Below are 25,782 nucleotides of genomic sequence, written 5' to 3'. Positions count from 1 at the left end.
GTTAGGAGTACTACCATGCCTCCTCCCTTCATACCTTGACCACATTAGACCTACTTCATACATTCCTGTTCAGTGCTTCTCACCTCCGCAGTTACTCATAAGGAGTAATGAATAACCCCCAGGAGGGCAGACAGCCTCCACTTTGCATGTCCACGAATGGAGGAAGGGCTGACTAAAGGACTTTGAGGCTACCAGGAGAGCACATCCCAGTCTGGGAGCAGGGATCATGCTCAGACTTTTCTCCCTTTCTATCCATTCTTTCATCTAAGTTCAGTCTGTTCTCATTTCTTGCAGCAGATCCCAAAAGATCAACCACAGCATTAGTAGGCATTTTGCTTTAACTCTTAGGCATTACAGGGTAACCTACCAACTAAATCTAAAATGTAGGCACTAGATTTTTATGATATGTTTGTCTATGTGATGGGGAAAAAACAGAAAATACACACTCTGGGCAATTTTTCTTGGTATTTTCATTGCTCTACAAGCTTGTGTGCATGCTTGTGGTTGTATCCTTTTCTCTAATCTTCAAGTTAATTTCAGTCAAATAATTGACTGCAGGCAACAGAAACAATATATGCAGCCTTGTTATCTTTAGAAATATTCACGTGGACTATATGAGCCACACTTCACATTCTTTTAGTTTAATTGCTATACAAAAAAAAGGTAGGAAAACACCACCTTGGTAATTGTGATCTGTAGAAAACATGAGGGATCCAGCTGCTGAGTCTTACTGACTCACCCAGATCTCTCAGTTTATTGCCAGCATTACCACTGGACATCTCATGGATTACTTGCCCTCTGGGCTTTTAACATGTAAGGTCATTACGTAAGCTCATATGGACCAACACGTGCATTCCTAGAAACGATGGGCGCTGGACTTAATCCAAAGGATCAATGGGAGCTTTGACACAACATTGCAGTTCAGTGGGGTGTACTGTGTTTGAACGCTTAACAGGGATGGCCTGAATCTTTTAGAGGGTCCAACAGCTATCTCGCTTTTTAACACAGCAGGATGCTGCCCCTGCATTACATGCTCTGGGAGAAGGGTCTCCAGTACCAACTCTGGTAGAGATTATCCAGATGGAATATAAAAGTTGCTTTGAAAAGTCATAAGCCTTTTAAAGCCACTGTGTAATGTTAATATTTTAAAGTGACTGAAATAAATGCTATCTGCTAACAACAACATTTAAAGTGGGTGGCAGTCCTGATTCTAGCATACTTAGGCTTTACATCAGAACAAAACTACCATAAATTGTTTAAAAACCACAGTGATATGCAGTTGACACCCACGTATGTTATATTGGTGCCCAAGAACAAATGATACGTGTATAATGTATCTCAGTATGCTCGATGTATTATCCCTGTTAAGAATAATGCAAAGTACTTAAAATCTAAAAAAAAAAAAAAAAAATCTAATACAGTTTAAAAAGAGATATAAGCCTCTCTTGCACACATATATATTCCTCCACATTCTTTATAAAATGATCAGTATTGTTTACAAAACATTCTTTAGATTGATAGCGAAAGATGAACAGGAGATCATCATTTGAGAGCATAAATGAAAGAGTATCTTTATCTATAATGTCCTCTAGTTTTCCCATATTCTTATTTGTGGTAAATATGCTGAAAAAAGAAAAACATATCATTTTCAAATGTTTTCAAATTCACATTGACATGTGAGTACCATGTGAAACACAGAACATTAAGCTGCCAGACATGGACTTTAAGTAACAGTGATTCCTTCACATACTCTAAATAACTGCCAGAAAAGGAAACAAGCTAACAGAATCGCCTATGTCCGTAGTACCTACTCTCAAAGGCAACAACTGCTGAAGCAAAGAAGTGGTACGTTATAAAATCTTCCCTGTGTCGTTTGCAAAGGATGAAGTGCTTTCTGACTCCTTAGATGCAACTCCACAGCACAGTTATTCTGACTGACAAACTAATCTGATTTCTAATCTAAAGTTTGCTTTATCACATTCTGCAGAACTCCCTTCCAAAATGAAATCCAGCTTGCTGTTGACACTTAGCTTGAGATCCCCAAAGCAAAAAGTTTTAGACCATCTGAAGTTTGGAATATTAGCATTTTCCCACTAAAATGTGAATATCAGTTCTCACAATGTTCTAAATGAAAACATATGCCTTAATTTAGGAAGGAAAGCTTTATAGATTTCACCTAGTATATACTGTTTAGAGTTACTGAACACTCTTTTACTGCAATGTGCAGAATGTATTACGCAGAAGGTTCTTTTCTCTCACCTGCGTGCAACGGATTTATAGTGCATCACTTGCTTCTTTTAGGACTGATTAATGGCACTTCAGCAGAAGTTGCAAGCTAAATAGCAGTATTTCCTTTCATTACTTGTTTTCCTTCTGTGAAACATACAGGTGATACTGCTACTAAATTTCTTAGCATTTTAACTACCTGGAAACACATCAGCAAAAGAAAGGAAGGTGAAATGCCACTTCAAAATGTTGTTTTCCCTGGCATTCTTCCTGCCACAAAGGAAAACTTCAGCACATAAAAAAAAAATTCCACTTCAGTGCTTGAAACTAAACACTTGGACTAAACTTTGGAAATAAACTTGGACAAGAAAAACAGAATCTTTCAGTCTATGAAGGGAATTGATTATTAGCAGCTAACTTCTGCTCTGGTTAAATAAGATTCAAGATAGATAGATGAGAAACAGATACACACTGTGACCCCCTCAAAAAGAATATCTTTTAAAAAGCTTCTATTAAATGCTTCTATATCCCTTTTCTCCCAAGCTTAATTAGCACGAATACAGCATCTCTAGGAAATGACATTCAACTTATTTTTACATAGTTCAGCAGTTGCTAATATACTGGAAATCAATTTGCCTGCATTTATTTTCCCACATTTTAACAGATAATTTCCATAACATCCTTAATGCCTAGAATTCTTGTTTGTGTCTTTAGTAACGACTACATATTACTAATCATATAGGTAATGACTACCTATAATCATTAGGCTGAACTTCACAGAGTAAACATTGTATTCTATAGACTGACGATTCAGATTTCAGATAAACATGCTTGCTTAAATATTAAGTATTAACCCCCTATGGCTATCTAAGTCCATGAACAGTGACTCAGTGCAATTATCCTGCGTGTAACAATAAGTGGGCAGTCATGTGGATTTGTAACTTATTAGTTTAAGCATGAAATTAAACAAGCAAGAAAAATTAATGAAAACTATTCAATTTTAGACCAGACTGGTTACAAAATATGAGTTAGCATTATAAACATGACATAATCTCATTTAAAGAGACTGTGTAACACATAGGTTTTACAAATATTTACAGACATTAATCTTGTTAAGTTGATTTGAGAGTTTTATTCAGTAACAGGATTGATTGGCTGGAAAAACAGAGGCTCATACAAAAAAATAGCTGAAAGCTCTTTTTTTGTCAGGATAATGGATTCTTTTCTTAAGTAACTTGTTTTGTTGTCTTTTGTTCCAAGACTATAAGCATTATTAGTAGTTTTCCAACTGGCAAGAGAGGCTGAGATGTTTCATGTTCACCACTCTGCATTGCTTTCTGTTTTCTTACACAGTCCAAGAGCCACTGCAGAGGCAATGGCTTCAAATTCCTTTTGATGCATTCTGTCCTAGATCACCTTTCTTTTGTCCACAGTCAGACCGTGTGTCTGAAGCAGCGCACATACATCTGCTCCATGGGCTCACACGTACTTTGACAGAGATGAACTGTGGATCCTGATCAGCTTTTGAGCAATGAAACTATTCCAGTTTACAATACAACTCTCACATATCTGACACATTCAACATTATTATCCAGCTCCCCGTTGTTTAGTTGCTTCCCATCATCACTGACTTCCAACAGCCAACTCCCCATATAGCTTTCATGTGGCCACAGTTATTTCTGATTGCACTGAGAGGTCATTTCATATACTGCTTGTGTAAGGGATATTGCTTTCTCCTGTGACTTAAAGCAGCTTTTAGGAAATACAGATTTCCTGCTCCCCCCTTTCCAGCTGAAGGCAAAGGTCAGACAGTCTAACAATGAAACATGGTGTCACAGCTTCGTATTTTAGCATGAGAAAATTTACCCACCAAAGTAAAGAGGACAGCTGCTACATACAATTCCATGCACAGTGCCCTAAACATGCTCTCTCCAAAACACGTGCCTGTAACACAAATAAAGACTTGTCCCCACTAAAACAATGCCATTATGCATGTTTTTTCCAAGAAGATGAGATGTTATTAAACAAGCAAAAATCCTGTATCTTTAAATTGGTCTCTCTCTCTCTCTTTTTTTTTTTTTAAAAAAAAAACTAAGAAATGAGAAGTACAATATATTGCTAGACTCAACAGCTAGTGGTCATGCTCATGCTCTATTTCCAGGTTATGCTATGCCCCCAACCTCTCTGCCTTTCCACTGACCTAACAGAAGTATTACACTGAATGGCTGTATGGCTGATCAATGTTGTTGGGACAATTATCCTCTTCTTCTCACTACAAAGTCTACATCTGAGATATCATCCTACTTCTGTCTTCTGCCCCTGAGAAACTGCAGTATCAGCAAGAAAGAACAGTTTTGCCATAAGTTTTTCAGACCAGTATACTACTGTTTAGAGCACCAAGATTCTCACTACACATTTATGAACAACTAGCTTTCAAACAACACTGTCTAGGCAAAGAAAATGGCTGTTTAAAAGAAAACCAATACGCCATCAAAACCTGTTTCATTGGTTGTTTCAGGGTTTGAAAGCATGCTCTTGGGTGTGTAGCTGCACCCATACAGCAAATGTTAGCGTTTGGGCTTATGATCATTGCAGCTCTTCTATTCCATTTGGAGAGAGAGGGGTTCACAGATCTGTCCAGGCTGATGCAGGGTCCCTGTTCGACGGTAACCCATTATCTATGCTATGACATAGCCTGGCGGTCCACAGACTGTAATGCAGCGAGAAGCTTTTGGCTTTGTTAATTCTAATTTCTGCAGAAGCTAAGTGTTCCCCACACAGTATTTGCTTTATGCTCTTTTTGTCAAAACACTTCCAACAGTACCATTCAGAGGAAATGCGGACTATTTTTAGTAATAACTGTATGATGGCAGTTTATACTGTACCAAAGAAATGCCTCCTCAGATCACATGCATGGCTTACCCCATCATCAGCTTCAGGCAGCAGAGTTAAAGATGTTTCAGGGCAAGGTACAAGAAATCTAACACTAATCAATCACAGGTAAACCTACCTCATCCTTTCTGTTACCCTAACTCTGCTTGAAACCAAACTTTTTAGGAGGGTGCTTGCTCCCAAAAGCACACGGCTGCCAGTTAGCCAATCTCTCCAATAGCTTGTTCTTGATTTCAAGCCTCACTCCTTTGGGTTACTCACAGGATATGGAAAAGGCTGAGGCAAACCTCTAAACCCCTTTTCCCTAAAAATTAAGGGACACCATAAGCAGAGCCACTTTTTCTGCCCAATGTACTTCATTCTGCAGATTCTACAGTGAACATCTAGCCACTTACACATATTACAAAACTCACTGTGATGGGTCCTCATCACAGCACTTAACATACTAGTGAAACATAGGGTGGAATAAGAACCTGTACAGCATAGAAATACAGCTGCTTCCAGAATGGCTTCAGTTAAATTAAAACCCTCCATATCCTCATTGACTTCCTTCATTTAAGCAAAATTATTTAAATTATACACATCATCACAGAAAACATTTGCGTTATACCTGGGGTTAGAAAGAGAAAAAATGTTTACTGTATAGAGAGACTTGCCATGTATGAAGAAAATGGATCAGTATAGATTAATTTTGCTCAGGCATCAAAAGCCAAAAAAGAGAAGGAATGAGTGGAGAAACTTTTATGGTTGCCTCTTCTGCAAGGCAAGAGAGAGAAGCAGGGCCTCCTGCATGTTGATCAGATGACTTCTATTTTTCTCGGCTGTTTTGACTACTCTCCAAGTAAGGAGAAAGGCAGGAAAGGAAGAATAAGCCCTACTGCCAACAGAGCAAAAGCATGCTCTACTCACGCTCCAGCTCCTGGATAGCTGCAGCCTGATCAGGAGTACACTACTATTTTTTGGTAGACCTCAATTTCCCTGTTCTCAGTCTGCAATTCTCTGTTGCTGTCTTCAACCATACTGGTTAAAGTGGCAGAGGAAACAACGCAGATGGTTGTGCAGCGACTTCAGTAAAATCCTAGAGCACCTAGGGTTTCTTATTTGGGACCTGGCAATTGGATTCCCGTCTCCAGTTCAGGTGAGTGGTCACAGATTCGTGGCACAGCTCAGTACTCCAACTGCAGGAGGGCCTGCCAAATTAAGCCTCCATTCTAGCACAGAGTTTCTCTGCCCAAGGGAAATAATTTCCCCTACACTGATTCACTGATTTGCAGCTGGTTAAATACTCCCCTCTGCCTGCTTGGTGAGCGTGCACACATACACAAGCACATGGTCTGCAGCTGCAGGGAGAAACCTCAAGGGAGGCAGATCTGTTCATGTGCCATATATGGCCTGCCACCAGTTGAGAAAGCTTCCATTCGCAAGGATAAAACACTGATTTTTAGTATCATATGTTCTTCTAACTGTTTTAGATGAAGGATCAGTCCTGCATCTTAAAACAAACCCCTCTCTGCCCATAAAAATCACTCAGACCCATAAAACTAATTCAGAAGGACTTTGGAAAAAAAATTCCGATTGCAGCAGACTGTGACACTTGGTCTATACAGTATTTCCCCCTTTATGCCTTCCATGTGTCAGTAAGTGCCAAGAAGCTTTTGTTGTGATCTTGGGATACTTCTGAGAAAGGTGAAAGAGGCTGAAGAGTTTTCTCCGTTGTTTATATTTTGGCTTGGGCTTGAGTTAGGCTAGGTCTACACTGCTGTCGCTGCAGTGTCAGTGGCCTGGGCAGTGGGGGCACACAGAAGGGACGTCAACCTGGGTGGCAAATTTAATTCACACTGAACTTCAGGCTCAGTCGGCAATTCAGTGTAACACTGCTTCTCATCTTAACTGGAGCCTATTTTTGAGGTGCGGATGACAGCTGTGTGCGTTGCAGGAATTGTTTTGTGCAGAAGTAGAGAACAAAAAGATCTGATGCTAGGAATGGAACAGGAACCTCAACTCGTTTGACTGTTGGAGTCAAAAGAACAATAAACTAGCCCACATTCTCAGTGCTGAGAAGAAATCTTCAGGTTGGGGATGGCTTCTTGCATCTCAGGAGACGACTAATATGAATGCCAATGAGAGGAAAATAAAATGCTAGGTCACTGAGACTATTAAATACCAAGAGGCAAGAAAAACATATGCAGAAAGGCTCATTAATCATAAAATACCCTTATTGCTCCCTCCAGCTCCTCGCATAGGGGATCCAAGATAAACACTGAAGTTTTAATCTACTTTCAAGAAATTAAACCAAACGACATGAATTTCAGATTTCTCCATGTTTGGATTTCTAAGCAATAAGACTTTAGTATAACTCTATTCCATGCCAGGTACTAGTTTTAAAATGGAAGTCAGATCTCAGAGACTGATGGTGGGAGGTCTGAGATAAATGCACATTACCAAGTAAGTCTACTTCTCTGAAGACATTGAGAGAAAGCAGCATGGGATTCCCCCCACTTACACCAGAAGCGGCTGCTTCTTTTTGTTGTTGTTAGTTGTTCATTTTTATTACAAAGGCGTGTTCCTTTCTCCAGAAAACCTTCCCAGGGTATGGGGACACCAGAAAGTAACCCTTGTGCAGTACTCTCTCTGAAGAAAAGAACTTAAGACTTTTTCCAGAAAGAACTGAAGAGAATCAACAACTAGGGTGCCACAGAAAACTAACAACACTGCTTAGGGAAGTCAGAGGCTAGGATTGCAAAACTGAGCTAAGGATTTTCAGTCTTGCTACTTGATAACATTTTTATTTTATGCTACTACAATAAAGGTCTGCAAATTTGAGATGTAAAAATAAAGTTCTCACAATTAAATGCTAGAGTAAGGATGCTACAGTGAGAAAGTAAGCTATGGTGAAAAATATAAAAACAAGAATCTAAATACCTAATATTTTTGGATGTCTGCTCAAAGTCAGTAGTCAATTACATAAGGCCTAACCTTAAAAATGACTGTCACACAATGACATAGGAACAATTTTTTTCTCTCATCCTTAATGGAGACTCCAAGGAGGCCATTTTCCGCAGGGAGCAACTAATGGCATTGCTGCAGACTAAAGAGAGAAGCCAACACCTAAGCGCACAGTCCCTAATGCCTGCATCCGGCAGCAAAGGCAGACTAATACATTTTCATTTTCCCCAGTTCACTCGATCCCATTTCTCCTCTATTGCAATTTACTATCCCTGTTAGCTTTTCTGCTCTAAATTTTTGTCGGCTTGCTTATTAGCAACTCAGTGAAATGATTCAGTTTCAAGAAAACCTTTTAAAAGTTTTCTTTTTAAAATCACAAGCATTTCGTTGATAGAGGTTAAATTAATAGCTATACTGGTACAAATGAACAGACATGAAACAGTTGTGGGAAAGATGAAACAAAAGGTGGAGATGGAAAACCATTCAGTCCACAGGAGAAGTCTCCTGTTGAGCTACCAGGTATGGATGACTGTAGAGCCACTAGATTCTAGCTTATTCCAGCACAAACAGGGCTGTGCTGCCTGTGGCTTTACAACAGCAAGTGGGACGGGGACGTACTTCAGGATGGCAACACACATACACAGAGGTCCCACTCACATCCCTGTCCGCTGCCCACAGTGAGGCACGGGTGGATTGTCATCTGACCGAAAAGGCATTGACCAAAGAGATGGGAACGCCTTTACCTCTTGGAAACCTGCTAGACTAAGAGATCATCCACTGAAGTGCTCCACAACTGATGGACAGGAGAGTTCAGACACTGCAATCCAGCATGCACTCCAGCAACACCACCCAGTAACCACTTTGCAGAAAGTGGCACACTTGGCACGCTCACTGCCGACTTCTGAGCTGTCAGAATTTCTAGTTCATGGTGCTTCGCACACACATATTTCAGATGGGGCAAAGAGGATACTATTACTTTATTTCAATGGTGGAAATTATTAGTGTATTTCTATGTTCAGTTATCGATGCATATACATTCTCTCAGCCTCATAAACCTCCTCTATATCTGCCAAGCACAATCGGGAGGGGGGAGGAGAGTAAAGGGGGAAGATATTCTGCATTTATATTTCCGTTAATTCAGTAAGAGAAATAGATCAAACGTTCACTTACTGTGTGTTCCAGGACACTTCTCCTAGATACTATATATAGTTTGTCAGATATCAGCGTCTCCCTCACCTACATAGTCATATTAATCCATATAAAACTGTGAGTCATGACACAAAGTTCCATGCAGAAGAGTAAGCCATTCATCCTTCGGGGAGGAGGAGAGGGGAAATTAAGAGCTGTTTCCAATTTAATTGGCAGACTTTACATTTTTGTTCTGCTTCCACTGGAAAGTGTGGTGCTAATTTTTCTGCCATAGTTTGCAACTGCTGTGAGATCTAGATCTGTCAATCTGTTTCATTTATGTTTATCCATTAGAACTTCTAAAAAAATTAAAACAGTATTTGCCATGTGCCTCTGATCAGAAAGCAAATTCTGTGTGCGAAACTATATACATGTGTTGCTCTGGCGATTTAAACGTTCAAAAGCTTTCTGTAATTGGTAAGTCCCTTTCTCAAATAACAAATATTAAAATGGCAGTGTTTAAATGGCAAACTAATTCTCACATCAACTAACTCAAGCCTCAGTGTCCTATGTTAACAGAAAAAAGGAGAGAAGGAATGTGGATTCACTTATGAACCGTTGCCGCATACCCATTGCTTTTATACATTAAGGCACATGTATGCCCCACCCTGCGTTTTACTGTATGTTCCAGTGAAAAACATGATTTCCTGTATACAGCATTTTTTTTTTAACTGAGTAGAGTTCATTTTGAAGTGAGGTTGTGTAGAAAGCAGCAACTCAAACAGATATGTGTTTTAATTTCAACATCACCTACTCCAACACCAAAATGAGCTGCAGGTATTAATTACACGTTCCCTTTTCCAATGCAACAGAGGACAGGGCTTCGATTATCTTCCCTCGTTTTCAGTCTTTGTGTAATTTCTGAATTCTTTTTCAGCTACTTTTTGGCTTTGCACCACATTCTCATTTTCTAATCCAACCATCCCAATCTGGCAGCTGTGCACGACATTTATAGCTATTTCAACTGCAACCCCCTCATCTTGTCCTTTCTGCAAACACTCTCTGAATCAGGGTGGCCAATCTTTGTTTCCTGAGCAATCCAAGGGCTGGTACAGCAGCGAGCGTCACCGGAGACGGGTGAAGGCTAAACTGGCGCAGGGCCTGCATGCCATCCCGTGGGCAAGGGAAAGGAGGAGGGTGCAGGAGCAGCAAATCCTCCGGGGGACGACCGGCACCATCTACCTGAACTCTTTCCAGAGCTCCCCTGGGGCATCCCTAAGGATGGAGGCCTGGAGCACCTAGACGCCCTAACCTATAGGAGGATTGGCCACCTCAAGCCTAAATTAAATAAGTGTAAGAACACAGGCTAGAGGGTCTTTCTGCAGGAGATGAACTTGGGCTAGAGCGCTGCATGACTTCCAGCAGCATCTCCCAAATTAAATCAATTTAATTTGGTTATTATTAGGATAACTAGCTACACCTTTATGGGGCACTAGATCTCACTGCAGTTACTCCACTTGTTTCAAAGTAGGCGACATGCCTTAACAGTTCCACAATAGTCATGTACTAACGTCTTCAAAAACGTCAGATTTCCTCAGACTATCTAGAACTACCATTGGGTCCTTTTGTTTCAGTCAAATCAATAGCAAGATCCAAGATGGCATAAATATTAGAAATAACGTATTACATTTAATACCTACATTCAACAGCTTAACCTGCAGGAGCTCCCCTGAAGCAGAACACTTGGGACTTCCATCAGCCACTAACTGATGCCAGATACTCAAGGTACCTCCAAGGGGAAAACACCCATTTTCTTTGATAAGAAGAGTAGTAGGTAAATTCTACTGCCTTCAGTGGCACACTGGCAGAACAAGACATGAACTGAAAAAAACATAACCAGTAGGGACTAAAGCTGCACAATCTGCCAAGGAAGAAGGGTGTTATAACAATCAGATGTACGTATAACTACACATCCGCTCCCTTCCATCCCCCCCAAGCCAGAATGTGCAATGACAAATTTTTCTTCATCATTAGTATGATGGCAGCATAGCTCGCTAGGCTGCAACATTTCATCAAAAATATAAGGAAATATGAACACATATGTTGCACACTCAATAAATATCTGAGCCGTTAAAGAGCATGCAAATGGTTAAGGGAAAATTACAGGCCCTCAAGTAAAGATTTAAAAGTTATAAGGAAACAAATCTGTACTTGCATATGTTAGCACTAAGCTTCTTGGGGTACAGCTACAGAAAAAGAGACATTTCACCTAAATAAGGGTAGTCTTCTCACAAATTCTAAATATTTAAGCTCCTGTTTTAAGCACGCAAAGGCTATTAACCTACTTTACCTCAAAAAGCTATCTTTGAAGGCAAAACACACATACATGTAGCCAACCCATAACTATCTGGGAAAACAACTTCTTTTTTTTAATTAAGCTTCTTGGCTTCTAAAAGTTGTGGAAACTTTCAAAGGTAGAAAAGGCTAGAGCGAAAAAAGAAAAAAAGAAAAGAAAGAAGAAATGCAACACCAGATAATTTTAAACACTCATATACCTAAAAAGGGCATATTAAACCGCAGCCTTAGTCATAAACCTCCACCAGCAAATCAGTAACAGCACAGAAGAACCACGGCAAGCAAAACCTGCCGTGGGGTGCGTACAGCCGGAGGCAAGCGGGTTACAGTACACTACAACGTACGCCAAAGGAAGTGGGTGTCATACCTCGCGCCGTGCTTCTCCTCCTCTTCCCCCAGCCGCATCTGACCACCTGTAACAGCCTCGCAGGAAGCAGCCGCGCTCCCACATACTTTCCAGCTACACTGCGCCCACCGCAAAATACGCACGCAGCTAGCGGCACATGTGTAAAAATACATGCATGGAGGATCGGCATCAAATCTTTTTTGCAATGATCAGCCTACTTTTCAGGCTTTTTTTTAAAAAAAAAAAAAAAAAAAAAGAAAAGAAAAAAAGAAAAACCAAAAATACAGCCAAAGGGGCAAAAGAGATACCTCCATGCCATTCCCTCCCCTGCCCTTTCCCCTCCACGTAACCCACCCACGCATACACAGCACTGGAAAAAGACCGTAAGCAGAGCACCGCCACGACTGCGTCCTGGGTATCGGGAGTTGCGGTTTTAAGATTAAACATGTAGCAATGAAATTCTGCCCTTTTGACCAGAATTTTCCATTAGCAATTGAGCAGGGGTTAGGGAAAGGAAAGACAGAAAGCGTCTAAATTTCCTCTCGTGTTCAGATGCGGCAGCACGGCTGAGATAACTTCTCAGCGATAAACCAAAACTGGGGCAAAAGAGCGTATGGCAAGTCTCCGCCGGGGACCCCGTGGCGAGCTGCAGCCCCGCGGCCAGCAGGACGGGGTGCGGGACCCCCCTCGCGGGCGCCACCCCCGCACCCTGCCTCCACGGGCAGTGAGTACATTCGCTCTCTCCCTCTTTTCATCGGACGGCAACCCTGAAAACACGCACAGAACCCCGCCACCACCACCACACCAAAACCCAGCAGCTACAGAAGGTGAGGTCTTTCCACCCGTGCCTACAAACACCCCAAACAAAACCAGAGGAGAAGCCCAAGCAAGGAAACGGCAAAGATCTTTATCCTTACGTTGTGCCCCCATGAACTTTTTTTTTTATTATTATTTTTTCTAAGGGTCCCCTGGAAACTATTTGGCCAATTTGCGTACTCTGCAACAACGATTTTCCTTCCTTGAGTTGTTTCAGACGCGTCAATACGCCAGGGGACGGCCCACGGGTGGGGAAAAGAGTTAAAAAATAAACCCAAACATTGAAAAGCTATTTGTAAACTGTTTCACTTGGATGATCATTTCAGCTTGTGGTTTCTCTAACCGAAGAAGAACTGCACCTGCAGTACAAATCACCGAGGGAGACACCTGCTCTATAAATATACAGGAGAATCCTTGCACGGCTACATGTACTCTGACACCTCCTGTTTCAAAATCGAGGATGAACGTGAGGACGCTTTTCATCTCAGGAGGCAGATGCTAACGTGCCCATCATCATGGCACCGTTTTCAAAGAAACTTTAGAGTGAAATAGATGGAAGACAGGAAAAAAAAAGAAGTTTTTCCTCAGAAGGCACTGAATGTGGTTTCAGCTTTACAACAGTCAACGCTCCACTACTGTCCTTAGCAGGGTGTTTGTGCAGTTTCAACAAATATAACATGGGCAACTGATCATTTTTAGTGCCTCTCCCAAAGTCTCTTCCCAACTAAAGAGACTCGTGGTGCCAGGTGTTAAATCATGCAAAGCAAGGGCTATAAATCACGCCATCTCCTGTGCCATGTAGAGGTGATCCGAAACCTGATGTTCCAAACCCGGCACTTGTGCAATCCCCAAAACCGTGCACATTCCCCTGAAACACAGGAGCCTCTTTCTTCCCATGGCAGCTTACTACGAAAGGTCTGTCTCCTGCCGTTAACCACTGCAGATCCAAGGCGATGGCATGCCCCTCGGTTTTATTTTACTTTGTCTAAAGATGAGAATGTGTGATTTTGTTACATTATGAATCAGACTACCTGCTTAAAGGAAAAAAAAAACAAATTAACATGCTGAATTGACCATTTCTTTCATCAAACACACAAAAGTGCAGAGAATCAAACCAACAGCGGCCACAAAGACACCAGCTCTTACTCTTTTCTCCCCCCCACCCAAAGTGGGCAAGTAGACAAGTTTCCTAGCCATGCTCTGAAGGTTTAAATCAGAGCACCAAAATGGACGTTGCTGCGGGCCACAGGCAGGGTGCCTGCGGTAGGAGAGCAGAGGGAGCAGATTCGGCAGCGGACGGCTTCTCACGCAGACCACCCACCTGGTAACCCCATCTTCAGTGCGGCAGGGCCATACAGAGTCATCTGCACTGGCAGCTGAACAGGGCTAGAGAAGACAGCAGATCTGCCCTAATTGGTTCACAGCCCCCTAGGAAATTGTGAATTTTGTTTTTGAGGAGCAAAGGAGCATTTTCTTGAATATTCTAATCACACAGAGATGGCTTCTTGGCCTATTCCTGTACAACCTCTGGGTCCCTCCACCTGTGATCCTATGCAGTTTAGTTTTTCTGCAATAAGGCAGGAGAAGAGCACTCACACAGATTGGCTCTTGTATGCCTTTCTAACAAAAGGCCAAGGCTCCACTCATATTTCTGTGAATTGAGAAGCAAACATATTCAAGAAGTTTTAAAATCCCAGACCAGCACCAATCCTGAAAGTAAAATTTAACAAGTGGAACACAGGCTGAACAAGAAACAAGTAATTCTTGAAATGTGATAGCTCTGGTTAGTCTAAAGAGGCAGGTGCATTAAGTAAAACCTCTGATGTCAGAAAATCTGCAAGTAATCAGGGTGGGCAAATCTCAAAGGCTGGCATTCAAATAAGCATCCCCAACCTTGCTGCTTGCCCCAAGCTTAAACTGAACTGCTCAAACCACACTGGTGTGCAAAGTCGGATTGAAAAGAAAACCCTCAGAAGCTGTAATTCTCTGCACTGCAAGTGAGTACAGGTATCTGGATGTTTCAGGTACTTACAAGGACCAGAATTCAATTCTAGAAATGAGGAAATGGCTCTTTTCCTACTATGTCAAGACCAAATACATTTTCCCGTGACAGATTTCTGTTTTGACACTATTCTTCTGAGACAGGAGGAGGTAAGGAGCCCTAACAGAAGGCTTTTCCTTTCATCCACCACCTTCCATTTCATCTGCTTACAGAACCACAACACTGAACTGGGGACATCAGAAAAAGATCTACAATACAGAGTAATTACAAACAGAAAGATAACTTCACTGTAAGAAATGGAGTGCAGGTGTATGGGGGAAACTAGGCGCTTGCAAAAGGAACAAGGGAAGTGTCTGGCCAAGTGAGCCACTTTTGGTGTCGATGTTTATCCTCCCCCATCACCCCCCAACACACACACTCCTGTAGCTTTAAAGTCTCTCCTTAACTTTGAAATTCTCTGCTGCCAAATGCTGTAGTCAGTTTTCATGTAATTTTAGAAGTTTGTGAAGACTTTGGTCCTGTAAAATTTTCTTGCGACATTACTGACCTTGTTACTCTTCACAGTACTCCAGTTTCCACAAGAAAGAAAAAGTAATTTAAAAAGTTCTACAGGTGATTCAAACACGTACTGTGTTCATCTTCAGATATGACTGGCATCACCCTGAGATCAAAATATCTCCCAGTCTCTATATGAAGGCTTTATAGCTTCAAGTTCTATATGGATAACACTTCAACAGCACAATCATTTTTTTCCACCAAGGAAAAAGATGAAAAGTAGCAGAAATATTTGCAGGAGCTGGCTAATACCAGTTCCAGTTTTCCCTGCAAGACAAAGCTACTTTCACTAAATGAGTCTTGATAGCATCACAGTTTGGTGAGATAGTGAACAATATAAATTATATAAAGTGGTGGCAATCAATGGGGGAGGGAAAAAAGGAGGCTTTATGTATCTGTTGGAAGCAGTAATGGAGAAGAAAAACAAGAAATATTACACTGATTAAGAAATACAAGTAATACACAGGTTGGTGTGCAACAGAACTTGTGTATTACATTTGCAGCCTTGAGTTTTGGTTTAATAACCAGGGCTAGACAAAACAAATCAGACTGTAGCTATACTATATCACATGCCAAATCTTACTTGCTTTGATCTTACAGAATAGTAAAAATGTTAAAAGAGAAAGTTTGGAGACTATTTTAATGATGCTTACAGCTTTTTAGACTTGGAATTTGGTGGTTAGTGCATTAAGCATTACTCACTCTATGAACAAAGTGGAAAGTTGATACAAATTGGCAGATGACTAACTGTCCAAGAAACAGATTACGGAATGAATCACTTTTAGTCTGAAATAAGACAAATGAAGAAGAACAAGGGTAAAAAAGACAAACAAAAAGTTTCCTTGCAGAGTATTTATCTATGCACTGCCTGTGAACTTCTAGCTATGACAAACTGTCCAAAATTTCATAATTTACCATGAGTTTCACATTCAGGTTAGCTCACTGACATGTCACACTATAACTTTAATGCTGTTAATTTGTTTAGCTTTGTGTAAAAAGAATTCTGCACTATGTTTCCCCTCAGTACACATTTTAAAATAGTTAAGGGAATAAATAGACGGTTAGAAATGAAGTTAAATCATTGAGGACTCAGAAGCATTTAGCAGGTTATAGGTCCCACATACAGAAGTATCTCACCTCGGGCACATTAGATACCTGAAGTCAAACCAAAGCAGAATTTAGGTTTCCCCATTTGAGAGTGTGACCTCACCTCAAGTCCGCACATACTTTAATTTTGCTAGTGAAGTTCTAGACATGAGCTGGCCTAATATGCATGGACAGCATTCAGCTTTGCACAAACCCTGCCACTTCTGTTCAAGGCCAGAGAAGAGGGGAGGCAGCAGTGCCCCAACTACCACATCTGCCCAGGGTTTAATGCATCAATTTGTCAGAAAATTAGCCAGGGCTAAAAAGAAAGGGAGAGGGGGAAAAAAAAGAGATCGCTCTGGGTCTAGCACGCTTCTTCTACTCTTCCCATGGTCTCAGGTGTAACCTAGGTTTAAAATCTGAATTTCTGAGAGATGTGGCATGGGTGACATGACCAGATCAGGTTAGACAGAAAAGGCAAGTGGTGCCTAGAATTAGGTGGGAATAACAGCTATTTTCACCAGATAATATTTTTGCACAGTGATTTTTTTTTGGGGGGGGGGGGGAGGAAGGGAGGGGAGAAAGGCTTGCTTGACTGAGTTTTGTTTTTGTCTAGCATTTCTTGAAATTGTCCGTTGCAAATCAAACAGCTCTAGTCTGCACCCCAATCTCTCCTGCCCTGGCAGCAAGCCCTTGGAGCCAAGCTGCAAGCTGGACTAGGACCTTTCCTGTAGCTCACCGCACTGCAAGAACAAGTGCGTGGTGACCTTCAGAAGGCGGGCCATGATGCAGGAGCACCGTGTTGAAGCCACTCACTCAGAAGAAGGGATTATGCTATTTTATCCATGCACTGGATAAAATATTGAACTGGTCCAGGCAGAGAAGCCAGGTGAGAGAGCACTGAGGGCTCCGAAAGACACCACTGTACACTCAGCACGGATGTGCCTCACCTTCCCTTGCATGGCACGCCATGCTCCCACAACTCAGCAACGGTCACTTCGGGAGCCAAGTGTCCCCCCAGGCAGCTCTAGGACTGTTGAGCAAAATTTCAGTTCATTTGGATTTGGTTCCACACTCTCCCTTACACAGGTCCTTGTCTGACCCGGCAGGAAACTCAACCAGCTAACCGTATGCATAAAATGAATAATTTTCTGCAATTTAGCTCCCACAACTGGCTCGCTGTGAGATGAGGCAGATGCCAGTATGGAGGAGAGAATGGGAATCAAATTCACACAGTGACAGTGCCTATTCCCCTTCCTGGGATCAGCCTTCAGTGATTTGGGATATGAGTCTTGTTTCCAAGCCAGCAAAGTTCAGGACATGGATGAGATTCAGACATGTTATTCATTTATCGTGATCCTATGTTCATGACACTTCTGATGGCAAGATTTCCTAAGAACAAGCTGGAATCAGAACACTGAATCTACATCCTTTTGAACTCTGAAGAAAGTCAGGCACTGTATTTTGCAATTCTTACTATTATTCTGTAGACTTCAGTAAGAACTCTCCTTAAATAAATTCTTTAAGTCTATTCCAATGGAAGTTAGCGTTTTCTTCTATACCGATCTAAAAATAATGAAATTCCTCATATTGTTGCCATGTAACAAACAACTGGATTTTTACATGTATCAAAGCTTCTACAACTCTATTTTTAATGTGCTCTTCCCTGTAAGAAGCTACAAGATATAGATTGTCCATCAGGCAGGTTATGTAAGAAACTAGCAAACATATCCAAGATATTTCAGAAAAATCCAAATTAAACATTTAGTGGTAAAGATTGCCCATGCCCACTGATATTGAGGGAGCTGGGACAGCTCTAGATTTGCTGAGGATCTGCATCAGAACGGATTTTTTTAAAAAACTTACCCTGTGTTTAAAAAAGAATAATAAGAAACACCAAACCATCACATCCTTATAAGGAATCACTTACTAGCACAAATATTGCAACAGCAGGCAAAGTAAACATTCCATAAATGCTCAAATTTTCACTAATGTGAAAGAAAGGATTAGCTTTGACTCATTTATGATCTTTAAATCTTACAACAGAGACAACTTGAAAGCGGGTAGCAACACTATCAATTAATGGAGCATATCAGAATACACTGATTGGACTAGTATTACAAGCAGAATACCTTGCAAAAAAGAGTTAAGAACTGATACACTACAACAGCATGGAAGGCATGCTCTGATTGTACAAAACATTAAAAAACAAACAAACAAACTTGTATTCTACACATTACAGAAGCTCAAACAAAATACGGTATGCACTAAGGGTTGCTTTGTTGCACTGTTATAGAACACACGGCATAATCTTTACAAAAAACTTCAGCCTCAGAGGTAAATACGCTAGCACATTTGAAAACTATTACTCAAAAACCAAGAATTTAATAAATCACTTTCCATTTTGCCCCCTCCCTTTTTTTTTCAGTATCACTTTCAGTAGTGGAAAACGTTCATCTTCTCCTAGGTAATAACACAGGTATCCTGCCGGTTGTCATTTACTCTCCAATTCATATTTTCTATTTACTTTCCTGTCGAGATCATATGACCCTAGCCCAAACAGCAATGTAGGTCGCTCTGCAATACCACTATCCTCTCTTTATCTGCGAGGAATGGAAGTGGAGAACAGCAGCGCAGCAAGACGAGGTAGCGTGCCAATTCTTCCCCCCGCTCGACACAAATAGATTATATTTTCCAGATGCACATCTCCGACGTCGAGGCTAAACATCGACAATACTCGCTGTAGTGAGGAGACAGCAGAGCGGAAGATTTTAGCACCGCAACCACTGGTACAATTAGGGTGGATTTTTTTTTTTTTTTTTTTTTGAGGATTTGAGATCTTTCACTGCTGCAGAGCAAATCATTAAAATAAGTTTTTTTTAAAAAAAGCTCAAAGTAACATTTTCCAACCTTTCACTAAGCGTAGGGGCCAAAACCACACATTTTAAAGGTCTTCCACAGTTTTATTATTAGAAGTAGAAACCCTACTGATACTGATGAGTCATTTGTATTGGCGGAAACCAAGAACACCCATTTTCTTCATGTGTTACAAAGCTCTCAGTGTGGTTTTCTATTCATTACTGGTCAAAGTAGTTGACTAAAAAGAAAACAAGAGACAAGAGCTCACCTTTTTGTTATTAAAGCCTGTTTTATACCAACTGGTTTTGTTTATCTCACTTTTAGAGATTACTTATTTTTCACCCTATTCCCCCCCCCCAAAAAAAAGGACCCCCCCCAAAGAGGACTAAGAATTTAAATGCTGTAACAATAAATCCAAAACTACAGAAAGACAACACATTCCCCTTCTGCAAAGGCTTTCATGATAGATTAAGAAAAAAAAAACACAACAAGAATATCAGTTAAAAATCATCAGTCATCATTTTAGGAACCTTATGAGTAATCAAAAAAAAATAGTAGTAAATAAAGACACAGTTACACAAGAGTGTAAGTTTTCCTCTTTATGCAAACAATGAAATCCTTTCACGCTAACGGCCAGAGCTATTGCTGCACAGGGGATAAAAAAAGCAGATTCTAAGACCTAGCAAAATTCTGAAAATTAAAGATAGCTACATCAGGTTTCCGAGTTTGAATCGGAGTATTTTGCCGTCTGAACGGAAGGAATTCTGCCGTAAGGAGGGGTGATGGGTGAGGGGCTACAGCCTTGCGACGTCTAGGCAGGTTCACTATTCGCGTGCTGAGCCTGCCGTACAAAAAGGGGGACCAGCGTTCCGGGGGACGTTTGGGTAAATAAAAACAAACAAGCCAAAACCACCACCAAAATAAACCGGGGAGGTTTACTCCTGCTGAGCGTTCGTAGTAACCAGCCGCACTTCAAACGCGACCGCCGCAGAGGTGCAGCGAATTTCCACTTCGTGCTATGCACAGCAAAACACCCGGCTGTCAAAACGACAGGGTATTTGGATATTACTGGGGAAGAAAACCACAGCAAAGCGGTGACCGGAGAACCGAGAACAACCTTTGAACAACGTATCAGCACAGGCGCTCTTCATGCCTGCGCCTCCTATTGTGGCTAGTTTACAGCGAGGGCAGATCCAAGCGGCACCAGACACGTGAGTCAGCAAGAGCGGCTCGTAGGAAACTGCTGACACGTTAAACTGCTCTCGCGTACCCTGAACACACCTACCCACTAAATAAAAAAAATAAAAAAAAAATAAAATAAAAAAACAGGCTGCATGCAAATCGTTGGTAAAGGAACACCTCCACACTTACAGTTCCTGTTTTCCTAGTTTAGGCTTAAATTGTAAAGCAATCACTAATTAAAAAAAAAAAGAGTCAATGGATGTCAGCTATAATAAGCAGCTATGATTCAGTCTCAAGGGTCACTTGGTTTAGCTGCTTTTATTTGAATAAACTGCTTTTCCTCTTCTCAAAAGGCAAACCTGCTGCTCTACAGCCCAGAACGGCGCAGCAACGGGCAAACCATAAACAGCTCCTGTTTTTCTGAGCAGGGAGACTCCTTTTGAACCTGTGCACCAAAACCCGTCCTAGCTTGGGTGGATGCTCGCAAAGCTCAGGATCAGAAATGAACTTCCAGTTTCCATATCTACCCCCACCAAGTGTAAACTGGAAATCCTCACGCTTTTCTGTTCCCAACAGCTCTTCAAACATCTTTTCTGTTGACATAACAGCAGCAAAAGCTATCATTCAAACTTTATGCAAACTATAGGTTTTAGACACAAATCTCAGAGGACCTGAGACTTTTAGGTCACCTCCGACACCAAGAATGACAAGGAAGCAGCGTACCTCGGGTCCCCGCGACTCCTGCCCCTGCAATCACCACCACCTCCTCCTCCTCCCCTTCCTCCTTTGAGGCACTTCATCGAAAATGTCACAGCTTGCTCCGAGGGCGGATTTACACTAGCAGGTGTAAACAGGAAAGGGAGAGGAAGCGAATAGGCAAAGGAGACTAGGAAAGGAGGCTAAGGAGGGGTACAGATGGAGGGGCTGCATGCCGGCAGCCACCTCACCCTCAGGATAGCTGCAGTTCAGCCCTGGTCACATTATGCCCCTTTGCAGGCAACCTGCTTCAGATGAAGTTGGGATGAGTCTATTGATCTGCTGAGTCCCCAGAACAGCACAGCTGGCGCTTCTCAGATTGCTTCAGTGGCTTTTCTTGCAAGGAGATCAATAGTCAGCTGAGGAGTCTTCTAAGCCCAATTTCTGAAGGATCGAAGCTCTGCCATACACAAACTTTTAGCATAAAGGTTTGCCAGCACCTATTCCCTTGTTCCTTTTTATTTACCTGTTCTGAACGTGTAAGTTATTCTTTAATCAGTGCTAGTAGCTCTGCTAACTCAGGAGCTTCAAGTTCATCACTGGCCACAAAGAAATCTGTATGCATTCCACTGCTTGCCTGCTTTAAAATTATAATTCATAGTCCAACAGTGGCACAGTAAGTAGCACTCTTTTCAATACACTACAAAGATGTTTCTGCCTAACTAAAAAGCAAAATGAACACATTGCAACTCAGCTGGCTATATTCATGCATTTTACATTTTCTTGATGCAAGCTTCAAATGAATGTTTAATATTCAGGCAGCTGCCAAGGTTAATGTCCTTTGGCTGAATTTAAAGAAATGATGACCATTTTTGTAAAAAGCTGAGCAAGCGTTCTGAACACTGTTCTGGAAAACCTTAGGGAGTTACTGGGGGCAGGAACCTATTGTCCATTCAGCTATTACAACAGAATCATTTAGGCACCTCTTCAAATATCAGTAGAGAGCTACAATAACTGAATGAGCCCCTTTCACATTCTCTTAAAGTGTTTGTAGTCAGGAGGAGCACTGAAAGCAGCAGGGGTAACATAGGCTTACAGAAAGCTGACATTTAACAGTTTAAATCCATTTTTTTTTTTCTTCAACACATTAACAGAATGCCTGGTAAATTTCTTCTAATACACTTCACCCCAGAAACCACTAATATGCAATGATCACACTCAAAATTAATAGGAATGGAAACCCAAAGCAAGAGATGAAAGGTGAAAGCATGCATGCCTTCAAATGTAAATCAAATTTGCTAAACACTACAGGTATGTTCATACAACTTGTAAACTGAGCAACCATTCAGTGAGCATTCCTTTGAGTAAAAAGGCATGTACGTTTTCATTTGAATATATAAACTGTGTTCATACTACTTGAATTAAAATCACAAGGGATTCTGTTCACAAATCACACAATGAATGCTATTTGATTTACACTAGTAGTTTATTATAGAGTTTTTATAAAGACAGCTTATATAAAAATGTAATTACTACTGTAACTTTTACCTCACATATACTAGTGTCATGCATCTCATTTTTCAGCTTAGTGCTAAGGACATTCGTTAGCTGCTCTCTGTGAGGGCCCCTCTCTACCTACGTGTATGTGATGTCCTACCCAAAAACAATGCCTCAGACGCCCGATGACTGAACACCTCTCTCTAGTCACTTGGGGATTTGGGGAGGGGGGGGGAATAAAAAAAAGATGTGATTGTTGACTTTTTCTTTCATGGCTGGAAATATTTTTAGAGAAAACCTTCAGGAAAATAACTAATTGGCAATCACACTGCAGCCCTGTTAAGAAAAATAGCCATCACACTTAAGAGCAGAACAATCAAGCAAAGGAAGTTAAAATAAGAAAGGACAGGCAAACTCTGTCACTTACTCCACACCACACACCACCTATACGGAGTTTTAGTTTCATCTCTCTTTGTTGTTAGTTATGCACACACGGAAAGAGACGTGTAAGCCTGCTATACAGTATGGTGATTTTATTAAAGTCATTAATTTCAACGAGTCTCCGAGGCCTTCCAGAGTGTTAAACATTTACCAGAATTTCCTCATACAAAGAATACTGCAAGTGTCATGTCAATGCCTATTTATCGGGATCTGGACCGTTATTCTTAGCTAGCGGCTCATGTCCTATCTCCAACTTTCCTTCACGCCCAGCTCTGCAGAGACCTGCCGATGTTCTCTGCCAGCAGAGCAACCAGAAAGCAAAGAACGAGGGAGAGGACGGCGACCCACTCCCATTACGAATGCAAGCCCTGCAAGCCTGCGTGGCAGCAATGCCACCGGGTGCGTCCCCAGGCAAGGAGAGGGCTACGGACACCGGCCCGAGCGCTCGGTTTCCAAGCGTAAGACACCTGGGCACAAGCAAGTGCTGACGATTAACCAGTCGGGATCTGTTCTCTGCAGCGCATACGTCAGCCGCCTGCCTGCTGCATGCACCTTTCACACCCAGTCCTCGCAAATACAAAAGTTCTCATAAAATCACTTCAGTGTCACTTACAGAGCAGCTTTGCCCAGCACTGCCCAGTTCTGCAGCCTCTGCTTCCATGGAGCCTTTCCGCAAAGGATCTCTAAAGACGTTGACAACCACCCTATCTGCAATGTCACTAGGGGCAACTCTGCCCATCGGAGAGCTCAAGGTACAGAGGAACCCTGTTCAGACAGCTTGTCCGGTACTGCAGAGCAGACTAAGGGGGAAACTAGAGGCAGAGACCTATGATCCTGACTTTGAACCCTCCACTTCCCCACTTAGACAGAGCTTCCTTCCACTTCTTCCAGAGCACCTTCACAACAGCCTTTGAGGCTGGACGGTCTGGTGTGAAAAGCGATGCTGGAAGCGTGGGGTCACCACACTGCAGTGAAGTACAATGCTGATCCAAGTACCCAGATCTAGAGGTGATGCCCAGGCAGGTGCATACAAAATGCAACACAGATTTTCCAAAGAACAAGCTCACGTCTGAAGTGGAATTTAATTTCTCTCTCTCGTATGTAAAGACTCCTAGAGCAGCATTTTAAACCACATCAGCCCATCATACAACTGCTTAACACACTATCTTCCTCATTTCATTCTGTGCATCTCATCAAAAGCAATTATCTCAAATTTCCGTATTTACATACCTGCTGAAGTCAATCTACCCAAGCACCACCACCCTCTTCAAAGTGCAGAGCATTCCCCCCCATCCACAGCAGAATCTCAGCCAAATCTCAGCATCAAAAAAAAAAAAAAAAAACTCATTTTTTGTGCAAGCCTTGGAATACCAAATTAGCACACGCACAAGTTTAGCGACAGCTCCAAAGTCTCACAAAACGGGTTTCCAGCACAAAAACACTGACACGTCTTCAACCAGAGCAAGCAGCAACGCGGTAATTTTGCGATCCCCCCAACATCCTGAAGAGTAATTCTAATAAGATGTCATTCCTGCCGTACGTTTGTTACCATCGCCAAGAACGGGAAAGGCAGTTTGCTCCGGAGCTGCCAGGGCGGCGGTGAGAGGGGCCCGACGATCCCACGCCACCCGCGCCCGGAGCGCGCCGCCCGCTCGGCACGAGTTCACACCTCGCGCCGCTCCCGACGGCCCGCGCCCCGGCCCCGCGCTCCGAGTTCGCGTCTCTCCCCGGAGCTTTAGCGCAAATTAAAAAATAAATAAAAAAAAAAAAAAAAATGGGGGGAGGAAAAAACACACACAGAGCGGCGGAGCAGCGCGGCGCCTCCCGCAGCGCGGCACTGCGCGGGCACACGCGCTCACACTCACTTCAGCGCCTTCCGCGCGCTGCCCGTCACGCAACGCGCGCGTTTCCCGCGCTCCCGCCGCCCAGACCCGCGCAACAGCTGCGCACCGTTTGGGGTGGGGGGTGGGAGGTGGGGGGGGCACGACCCGCCGCCCCGCGCGCGCATGCAGCCTGCCCGCGGTCCCGCGCGGCGCGGCGCAGCGCAGCGGGCGCACTCACCTCGCCTCCGCGCAACTTTCGCGGGTCGCCTCTCGCTGCAGCCGGGCGGGGGGCGGAGCGGGGCGGGGGGGGGGGGGAAAGCTTGCGGTGGCCTTTTTTTTTTTTTTTTTTTTTTGGAGGGGAACGGGGGTTGCTCTTGTTGCTGCTGCTGCTGCTGTTGTTGTTGTTCAGAAATTCTTATTAATATTTCTCTGCGGTTAGAAATCTACACCCTCCCCCCCCAAAAAAAAAGAAAAAAAAAAAAAAAAAACCTAAGCGCAGACGCTCATCACATGGCGATTGCTTTGAACCAGCTGCTTCCAGAGCCAAAGTCTTGCGGAGAAAAATAAAGGGGGAAGGGAGAGAGGGCGGGCGGGGGGGGGGGGGGGAGAGAGGCTGGAGGAGGAGGAGGAGAGAGAGCCGCAGCGGAGGAAGGAGGGGGGGGGGAGTGAAGCGCGCAGCAGGCGCTGCCGGAGCGGCACCCGGGGCCGGCGGCGGCCGCGCACGGCGGTGGCAGCCCGGTGCCCCCCTGGCCGCCCGGCAGGAGGAGGAGGAGGAGGAGGAGGAGGAGGAGGAGGAGGAGGAGGAGGCGGCAGTGCTGCCGCTGCCGCTGCTGCCCCCGCTCTGCGGGCTGCCCGCGCCCCGCCGCCGCCTCGCGCGCGCCCGGGCGCAACGCCGCCTCCTCCCCTCAATCGCTACATTGTTGACATTCGCA

At 42.9% G+C, this 25,782-nt stretch overlaps 1 protein-coding gene across 1 annotated transcript in view; it reads right to left on the bottom strand.

Annotated features, from left to right (window-relative positions):
• BACH2 (BTB domain and CNC homolog 2) overlaps positions 1 to 25,430 on the bottom strand; it is a 196,826-nt gene extending 171,396 nt beyond the window's left edge. Inside the window, exon 1 of the mRNA XM_062572745.1 lies at positions 25,089 to 25,430. The gene's annotated coding sequence lies outside the window, so the exon portion shown is untranslated. The remainder of the gene's footprint in view (positions 1 to 25,088) is intronic.
• Positions 25,431 to 25,782: the final 352 nt, after the last annotated feature.

This window comes from Rhea pennata, chromosome 3, assembly GCF_028389875.1.
Source record: "Rhea pennata isolate bPtePen1 chromosome 3, bPtePen1.pri, whole genome shotgun sequence".
Classification (NCBI taxonomy): domain Eukaryota; kingdom Metazoa; phylum Chordata; class Aves; order Rheiformes; family Rheidae; genus Rhea; species Rhea pennata.
Note: the sequence above shows the minus strand (reverse complement) of the source record. Positions and strands in the feature narration are given on the sequence as shown.